This window comes from Talpa occidentalis, unplaced genomic scaffold (assembly GCF_014898055.3).
Source record: "Talpa occidentalis isolate TD23 unplaced genomic scaffold, MPIMG_talOcc4v2.1 talOcc4.2, whole genome shotgun sequence".
NCBI lineage: Eukaryota > Metazoa > Chordata > Mammalia > Eulipotyphla > Talpidae > Talpa > Talpa occidentalis.
This window is the reverse complement of record NW_023602073.1, coordinates 118,996,097-119,006,435: the sequence shown is the minus strand read 5'-3', so window position 1 is coordinate 119,006,435 and position 10,339 is coordinate 118,996,097. Positions and strand designations below refer to the sequence as shown.

General features: G+C 33.1%; 1 pseudogene; it reads right to left on the bottom strand.

The window, feature by feature from the left end:
* Positions 1 to 247: 247 nt before the first annotated feature.
* Positions 248 to 349, bottom strand: LOC119253660 (U2 spliceosomal RNA; annotated as a pseudogene).
* Between the last annotated feature and the right edge of the window lie 9,990 nt (positions 350 to 10,339).

Below are 10,339 nucleotides of genomic sequence, written 5' to 3'. Positions count from 1 at the left end.
CATTTATTTTTAAGCAGTAAGTGTGATGGACAATTAATATTTTTTTGTCTTTACTCTGCAGGAATATTTATTCGCTGTCCTTTTTCTTTGATAATTTTGGAAGAAAGGTTATTTTAATTATAAATAGCAGATTTAAGGGGAAAAATTAAAATTATAACTATTATAACTAGTGCAGAACTTAGAGAAAATACATTTGAAGAAACAGAAGAGACACACACACACATATATAAGCCATGCTGTTTTTGGAAACTGGTATATAATGTAAAGATATGATTCAAAGTATAATAATGCTATAGCATTTAAAAGTTAGTTACTACACTTGATCTTAGCCAAAAGGCCGAGAAGCGATAAAAAAGTTAGTTACTACAAATGAAAAAATATTGCAACAGTATCATTGTATATTTCTGAGTACTCTTCTACTGGAAAAGTTATGATCTGTAAAATTTTGTTTTGTTTTGTTTTGATGTTTGAGGAAAAGCTTTCAATACTTCCTAACTTTGTAGATTTAACTTTATAAACTAATGTATGACATTTTAATGATTCACTTTATAAAAACTGTCAATAATTATTCAGAAATCAACCAAAAGTAGATTCCACGTAATTATTTGACCAAAGGAAATTTGTAGAAAGTGAAGAGAACTCAAAGAATACCTTAATATTTTATTTCTCAGATAGTATTATGGAAGAAAAAGGTTTTTTTTTTTTTTAAATGCCTAACTTGTGATTGAATTTTCAGTAAAAACAATCAAAAACAAAAACAAAAGTTTGATTGTACTTTTGATAGCATATAGAAATTCTCGTGACCCATCCAACCTTATCCACAAACCAAACCAGACTACAATATTATATTTTCTCTCATTAGGGAACTGTGATTCTAACAGTTCAAAATTAATCTATCTAGAATTCCAAAAAGTACCTAGGAAAGAAGATAGCCAAAGTTTCTTTTATTCTTGTTAAAGATACATGAGGAAGAAGGATCTTCAATAAATACTGGTAAGAAAAGAATTAGAAGAAAATGTTAGATTTTTAACATCCATGTGTGAATTGGTGTAACAAATGGAAATTTTCAGGAATTCAAGTCATAATGTTGGTATTGATCATCTGAATTTTCCCAAATATCATGTTTGACTTCATGAAAATAATATATCCAAGGCTGTGGACAAAAGAACTGAGAGAATACCCACCGATTTCTGCAAAACCTAACAAAAGATGCAGACAGGACCAGATTGCTGAAAGAAATTTCTCCCACCAATTCCAGAACTACTGAGAGTGAACCAATGGTTATTTCTGCTGGTTTTTGAAGAATGAATGCATAAGAAGAGACCTGAATGAAATCACCCCCTAGAAGTCCTCTGAATACTGAGTGTACTACAGAAGTCTTTCAAAGGTTGGAGATTGGGCAACAGAGTAGAGAGAACTAATGTTGGGACTGAAATTATAGTGCACAAGAATTCCATGTCAACCTCCTAGCAATCATGCTATAAAGGAAAGCAAAACGGATTCAGAATGCTAACTGGTAGGCTGGAGAGGAATAAAATATCTCCAGAATGTTGTTAGTATTCAGATATCAAGCCAAGCTAAAGTACAGATTCTACCTTCAAACTTTGATTCAAATGAGGAATAGGTGCTGTGTTCAGTTTCAAAGGAGTATTCAGCTCATTACAGATTAGTAAACATTGAGAAGTAGATGAATTCTCTTTTTTCCAGTTTTGAAGTAGCTGAATCATAAATCAATGGTGTGCTTTAGACCACTGCATTTTTTGATGCCTGTTTGGAAAGTTATATTTGAAATTTATTTCTGTTACATTTGAAATATTTTTTGTCACACCACAGAGATTAATCGAGTAAGCAATTGGATGCACTTGTTTGGAATTCATGAGAAAGTTCAACATTTGGAGTAAAAAATTAGGAGTAGAAAGCATACAGGTGGTAACTTACTGTGTTATATCTAGATTAAAAATGTCAAAGAGATATTATATGGGGGAGATTTTCATTACCCAAGTTCTAGCAAGCCAACACGTAGCAATCTAACAGAGAATGAGATCTGGCAATGGAAAACAAAACATAGATATGGAGAAAGTATTTTGGTTTAAGTCAAATAATATTAAATAGTTTCTGAAAGTCCATCTAGGCAATTTTGTGAATAACAGAAATACATACATGTACTAATATTTATTTACAAAAGTAAGAAATAACACTTTAAGAATCTGAAAGATTTAATATCTATTCAACATTGGAGAATAATTCATTCCTAGAAAAAGTGGTTCATGACTATTTTGCAAAAAAACTGCCTTTCAGTTATTTTTCAGAATATTACTTTATTCAATTAAGTTTTTCTTAATAGAATGTTCTTGCTTTTGACTTTCTTGTGACTCTAGACCTAGAGGTCAGCAAAGTTCTCTCATTATAACAGTCATGAATATTCAAAATGTTCATGCATATTCAAGTGCTACAGAGCTTTTTGCTTACACAAAAGAATTTCCAAAATGATAAAGATTGATCTTCCTCATGTCACTTTTGAATGTCACTTGGTTTATGTTATGCTTACATAAACCCTTTGTTTTATAGTAAACTTTCCAAGTATGTTGATCAAAGGTCAATTCTGACAAGGTGTGTAAGTAAAAAATACAACTAAATTTTCCTTTAGTAATGCTGAGAAATATTTAGCAGAGAAAACACATTTGGTAAGCTTTAGTACTGCGTTATGATTTGTGATCATAGAAGCAAGGATATGAAAAACCTTAGAACTTCATGAAGTAAATATTGGTTTTACATAATCCAGTTTTGTATTAGAGCCTTCATATTGGTAGTTTCTCCTAAAAAGTTTGAACAAGGCTTTTTGCAGTATAAACATATGTGCCCCCTTTCTTGATACAACATCCATCATCTCTGGTTTTAGATTACAATGTTATGGATGATGCTTTGGAATGAATTGTGTCCCCTGGAAAATTCTTATGTTGAAAACTGTAACCTTCAATTTGACTGTGCTTGAAGATAGAGCCTTTAAAGAAGTACTTACAGTTAAATGAAGTCATAAGGGCCATAGAATTCAGTCTTTCTAGAGAGAAAAGAAAAAAAAAATGTAAGTAAGATGGTGACAGTTAAAAAGCAAGTGTGTGAGCAAGAAAGAGAAAGAGAGAGAGAGAGAGGAAAGGAGGGGGAAAGAGATCTCACCAGAAAATAAATCTGCTTGTCTCTTGAACTGGCACTATCAGAAAACAGATTTTTGTTGTTTAAACTACTCAGCCTGTGGTATTTTGTTAGGCCAGTCCGAGTAGATTAAATCAAAATATGTGGTGAACTGATGACTGAAGTGAAATTTGTCTATGTTTACAAGAATTAGATGTTTGTTTCAATATATTTCCACCAAGTTTTCTCTCATTTTTAATATCAAACTTAAATAAAAATATATTAAACAAAAATTTAAAATTCTGTTCTGAAAATAAATGCATTTATAAAAAAGTTTGCATTTTATGATTCTTTGTGATTTTTATGTTATCTTCTTACATGTTTATTCTTTTTTGTTTTATATCCTTTTGACATTTCTGTGGTATAGTCATGAATTGAATTAGTGATGTACTTTTATATGGAAATTGCATTATTTGTTAAAATTGTTTTATCCAATTTGATAAATAATTTTATTTCATTGATTTGATTCTAAATGACATTTAGTAATTTCAAAGGAAATAAAATTTATGTTTTAGGAGAAATGCTTATAAAATTTGATAATATGTAAGGTAAGTTTTTTGTCTTTGCAAATAAATCCAAATGAGAATTTCTATTTTTTTTTTTAAAGATTTATTTATTTATTTATACATGCAAGCACTGGGTACAGTCAGAAGCGCGGGAGGGTGAGAGAATTCACCAGAGCCAGAGCGGGGAGCAGAGCAGGCAGAAGGACCGAAGTACACTGCTGAGGGGAGCAGCGGGCGGCAGGAGAGGTCTGCACGCCATGTGGGACCCTCCGCTGGTGGCCGGGGAGCAGCCGTGGATCGAACCGGCACTGCAGAGGCTGCGGGTAGCTTCGCAACCCAGCGCTCAACCGCTGCGCCACCGGGAAGGCCCCCAAATGAGAATTTCTAAACATGTTTGGGCAACAATAAATGTCAGGAAAATGTTAAAATTCATGATAAGTCTAAATTGTAAAATTGAGCAGCACCTTTAAGATAGAGAAAGGAAAGTATAAATTACTTTGACTAGAGACCAATACATCAAGATAGGAGAGAGGAATAATTCTTAACTTGATTATAAGAGACTACCTAGAGAGTTAAGGGTCATGTTTATACAAGAAGAAACAGGAATATGTTATTACTGAGCTCCATGGAGTCCAATCCTATCAGCAGGCTACTACGTTGGAGAATTTTCAGGTGTGAAGAGTCTAATAAATAATCCTTACTCAAGAATATTTTAATTTTAAAGATATAGCCATTTACTTATTATTATAAAATTTCCTTGAATGTTTATAAAGTTCCAATTAAATTCACTGAATATAAACGATACAATCTTAAAAACATACCTAAGACTCAGTCTTATGCTCAAGTAACTCAAAGGCTAGTGAAAAGACAGGTAATTATAATACAGTGTTATAAAAATAAGCAAAGTAATTATGGGGGACACAGTAACATGTGGGGGGAAGAGAGAGAAGATTCCTGAAAGAAAGACAGTATAAGTGAGCTTTGAGATAGAGAAATTCAAAAGAAGGAATTTGACTTTCTTTGAAAAAAGCTAATACTAACATAGATATCTGTGGTTGTCAATTGAGAGGGAAAGCACCATCATTCACTGTCAGAATACACAGTGGGACAGATTTTAGTGGAAGAGTTTACATGTGTAGTCTCTTCTCTCGCTCCTTCTTCATTTCTAGATAAAGGAATGTATTCAGTTGAGCTTGGATATGTTATCTAGCCTAAACAAAAAATATCTTCCAGGAGGATTAATAAGAGCTGTAATCATTAATTGATTCCATTGGAGAGAGGGTGTGTGGACCAGGTGCAAATAGAGGAACATGATGAATAGAACCCTTAGTAGAAGTCCAGCCTCATGCAGACAGCTAAGATAAATTTATAGAAAAGGGTGGTAAAGGTGTGGAATCACTATTTGAGGCAACAAAGATGCCTGGAATTTTGTTAATGAATATATATTTCCTTATTTTGTAAGCTTAGAGAAAAACAATGGAAACACAACTATTATTCTGGTTAATGATGTTTGATAGGAAAGAGTATGGTTTATTATGTTTTTTTCATATCTGAAACAACCTCTCTGTGTTATATGAGGCTAATTTATTTTTGTTGATAACTTGAAATTCCTTTCTTCTTGACTTCTCTTTGTGTTTATATAACATAAAGTACTGGTAGGAGATTGATGGGTTGGAATAAAGGTTGAGGAATTTTTTGTTCTCACTGGTATGTGGTTGAATAGAGGCATCAATTACCTACCTGTAGTCATAGCTTCTTTTGGCCACCTTCTTCCAAATTTAAATACTCAACAGGTTTCATTTACCACCTTCTTGTCTTTCTTGAAATCTATAAATGAATTTAACACTGTTGTTAATTACTGGGTAGTCTTCTTTTATTTCACTTACTCCTACCCACACATTTGTATATGATCTCCTCAAATTTTCACTTTGAAAATTCCAGGAACTGAACCTACTAGAGTAATAGAGCTATCCGTGAGTCAGCTTCCTTGTTGGAAAAAACAAATGGGGCAGTAATAGCCCATAGAAGGCATTGGCACTATGATTACTTAAGTTGTTGACAGTAGTGACATGGGGTAGACAGCAATGTAGAAAAATTGGTTGTAGTTCTCAAAATTAGGACAACAATGGTAATTACAAACACTATGGGGTAGTCTGGAGCATACATTGTAAATTAAGTCCTAATAAATTCAATAAATCTGATTAATCATTAAAAAGACTAGAAAACTTTTTGACAATTTTAAAGTAATTCCTTCTCTGATGTAGCTAAGGTCAGACTGGACTGAAGTTAAGCCTAGAAGATGAATGCAAAGCATGTAGAGTAGAGACACCAAATAAATACATAGCTCTGCTCTGTTTCTTTGTTAAAGAAAGGGTAATGATAGAGAAGGATTGGAATTTGTTTTGACAAAATGAAACTTTTTAATAGAGAGAGATCAATTTGATAACATTGAAACCAATGATATTTCATGAAATTTGTTGAAAGTAGAAACAACATCCTCTAACCCCACATTCACAAATATATGAAAGAACCATTTTATCAGGCGCAACATGGGTCATTGTCTCACAGGGGATGTTTTCCTATCTTGAAATAGTTCACCACCCCTCATAAGGAAAGCTAAATCCCTTATACTTGCCTATGAAATTCATTTGAGAGCACACAAATTATTCACCATGAAGTTGCAGGATTTACCAATTTTTTTAAGATTTATTTATTTATGTATACAAGAACTGGGGTACAGGCCAGAGGCGTGGGGGGTGGGAGGATCCACCAGAGACAGAGTGGGGAACAGAATAGGCAGACTGACTGAAATACACTGCTAAGGGGAGCAGTGGGTGAGTCAGGAGAGGACTGCTGAGCCATGTGGGTTGCTCCCTGGCCAGCCGGGGATCGAACTCGTGCTGCAGAGGCAGCGGATTGCTTCATAGGTTGCGTCTTAACCCCTTGTGCCATCAGGGAGGCCCCAGATTTACCAATTTTTATTGACAGAAACTTGAGAAGCCTGTATATGAATGTATTCTATGGATGAAATGCAAAGAAAAACTGAGTACAAGAGGGTTATGAATATGAGGGCCTCCCTGGTGGCCTATGGGTTAAGTTTCAGCACTAGCACTGCATTAGCCTGAGTTTGATCCCTGGCCAGGGAGATAACCCACATGGTGCAGCAGACCTCTCCTATTTCACCCAATGCTCCCCTCAGCAGTGTATTTCAGTAAACCTGCCTATTCTGTTTCCTACTCTGCCTCTGGTAAATCCATTCACCACCCCACTTCTGGCCTACAGCCAAGTTCTTCTGTACAAAATAAATAAAATAAATAAAAATCTTTAAAAAAGGATTATGAATATGAGCATATTCCCCCAAGGCTCAGGGTTTATTATGTTGTATTACTTGTATAGTTATAAAAGTTTTTAAGACTCTTCAAAAGAAAGATGGACATGTTGGAAACTAAGACAAAGAAGAGTTTCTTCATGCTTAGGGAGTTTATAATCACCTTCAAATAAGCTTGTGATCATAGAGCAAGGTTAAATCTCTGTGTCGTTATGTATATAATATGTACACAGTTCACTATGCAAATAAATCCCCAAGGATCAAGTCTGCCCAATTTTATTCTAATATTTAATATAAGTTGACATCAATCAGACATCTAAATTAATTTTTCTAATTAATGTAATGATGAATGAAGGGGGAAAAGTGATGTGCTATTTAAATAGGATTCCTTAGGCATAAATGTATTGAATCTCTTTATTTATAAATTAAACTTATAACAGGTATTTGCCAAGTGTAGGAATGACTCCTATCTCTAAACTGGGAGAGATATTTAATTAATTAAAGAAATGGAAAATCCAGGATATTGGAACCTATTGAAAAGGCAGAGATTTATCATTCTTCTTCTTCATGATCCACTAATTTAACAATAAAGACAAAGCAAACCATTTATAATTCCACTATCATCAGAGTTTTTGAGTTTTGACTTAATGCTGTTGAGTGGAAACCTTGCCAGGTTGATTTTTTTTTTCTGTCTTGTGCCTAGACTTTTAATTTTATTTTTATTTTATTTATTTTTTATTTTTAAAGATTTTATTTATTTATTTATATAAGAACTGGGGTACAGACCAGATGTGCGGGAGGGTGAGAGGATTCACCAGAGACAGATCAGGGAACAGAACAGGTAGGCTGATGAAACACACTGCTGAGGGGAGCAGTGGGCGAGACAAGAGAGGTCTGCTAACCCATGTGGGATCCTCACCAGCCGGCAGGGATGGAATTGGCTCTGCAGAGGCTGAGGACAGCTTCACAGCGCTGTGCTCAACTGCCTGTGCCACCAGGGGAGGCCCTGCCTAGACTTCTTAGAATTCATTTTGTAACCTTGAATTTGAGTCACTTCACCAGTATGAGTCTTGGTTTAGATTGGTATCAATTTTTTGGGGGCAATTGATCTTTTTATCTTTTTGAGTTCTTGGAAAAAAAACAATGAGTCCTTTAATTCTATATCCTAATCTCTTAAAACACTATTGGAGCTCACTCCAGGTATGAAATCATAAATTTAAAAAAGGAAGTGAAAAGGTAGGAATTTATAACTGAAAAGAAAGAGGCAAAAGGATTTCCAAGGTACAGGTAAGTTTTTATATTTTTGGTGTGTAGTGAGAACATCTGTTATTATTATTAGTATCATTATTAAACTATACATTATACAAATATCCATGGTAAACATAAAACATAAAAATATAATAAAATATGAAAAGAGATGTGTATATATTCTTATATTTCACATTGAATTCTCAAGTCTTGAGGTATTTCTTCCTTCAGTACTTGAAAGTGAAAACAATCAGGTTTCTCATACCAGCTCTGACCTTTACAGAGTGTCAAAGACAAATCATTTTTATCTGTAAGTTACATACTCTTTCTATATGTAATTAATATATGAGTATGTGATGTTAAACCTTTTAACTGTTGCATCCTTGAACTCTGACATAAGCTACTAACAGTCAGGTTGCTATCCCACATGCTGCATTTCTGATTGTATCAGTGATGAAGCAACTTTTATCCTCTAATAACAATTAATAATAATAGGGGGAATTGCAAGGAAAGACTATCAAGCCTCTTGATTTTATGCCAAAAAAGTAATGCTATATATTATTGAAGGAAAGGAAGCAAGATGTAACAAGAAATATTTGAAGAAATTACTGGATACAGATACAATGGCAATGTACATTTCTATACAATTGGATAGTGGAATCTTGGATTCTAGATGAATCCTTCACTTTAAAATTATAATTTATTCAAATATGTGAATAATAGGTCTTTGTTAACATGATATATTTCTATTATTATCAGTGTGAATATAACTCAATGATTCTTTAGAAAAGTATTCTCACTTTGACCTCTATATGTCATTTGATATTATTTCATCTTGTTATCACAGTGAGAATTTACTCTGTTCCAGCAACTGTTTGAAGTAATTGGACTATAAATCTAAAAAATACAAGGATTTATGGAATATGGAATATTCTTCCTTAAATTTGAACTATTAAAAAGAGAAATAGGAAGAATATTCAGGGGGTGAATGTCTATAATTGTATTAATCATTTTGGAAAAATATAAATACAGTGAAAATGATATAATTTTAAATGTCAATTTTCACACAATTTGCATGCCATATACCATGAAGTAGGAGATCAATGACAAAATAATTCAAAACAATAACAATAAATAAAATATTTAGGAAGAAAATGTTGTAGTAAGAGAATTTTAAAAGCAATAAACAAAACAAATAAGCACTACAGTAAAAATTTGAAAAGCAAAAACAATCCATGGAAGAGGAAAAATTGAAATGACTCAAAAAAATTTCATTATTAGGAAAAACCAACATTAGATATCCTACTTTAATCATTTGCTATACTTGAAGCTTAACAAGAAAAGTTAGAACAGAGAAATCTATAGGTTTCCCTCACTATCCAAAAGTAGAGTGTTCCTGTGAGATCTTTCTTAAGCTAAAGTGTCATAAAGTGAAGAAGCTATTGCCATCAATTTATATAAAAAACTTTTGCACATTCCTAGACCCCAAAAATAACCTATCAAGTTATATCAACTAACACATAAAATTTAAAGTAACATTAACATATAATAAAACCAGAATGATATGATAAAGATGTAGTAAGTACATAACCTGCATAAAGTATTTCCAAAGACACAGCTTGGGGGTGCCTCTCACTGCCCCTTTATAACTGCTGCTGCAAAACAAACACTGAACATTATTTTCACTTTTCATCTGTTGTTGTAAAGGTGAAAATGTTCTTTGGATTTGTTTAGTGAAAAGATAAATGAATGTAGGTCTGTATAAAAGTGAAGTGACATGTGTGAGTTTTTGAAAAGTGAGGATATTTGGTTTGGTTTTTTTTTTATCAGTAAATATGAGAAGAATCCAGCAGCATTGTTTCAAAATTGTGTGGTATCTTTCCACTATAGACTGAAAGTGATAAGAAGCATTTCAAAATCATTGAAATTCTGATTTCAACAAGAACAACAGAATCCCAGAGTGAAGATAAGTATTAAACTTCAGGCACAAGGTGAAAATAACTGGCATAATAAGCTACTCATTTCAGGGTCCCAAGGAATTAAACAAATAGGCACACTATTAACTGAC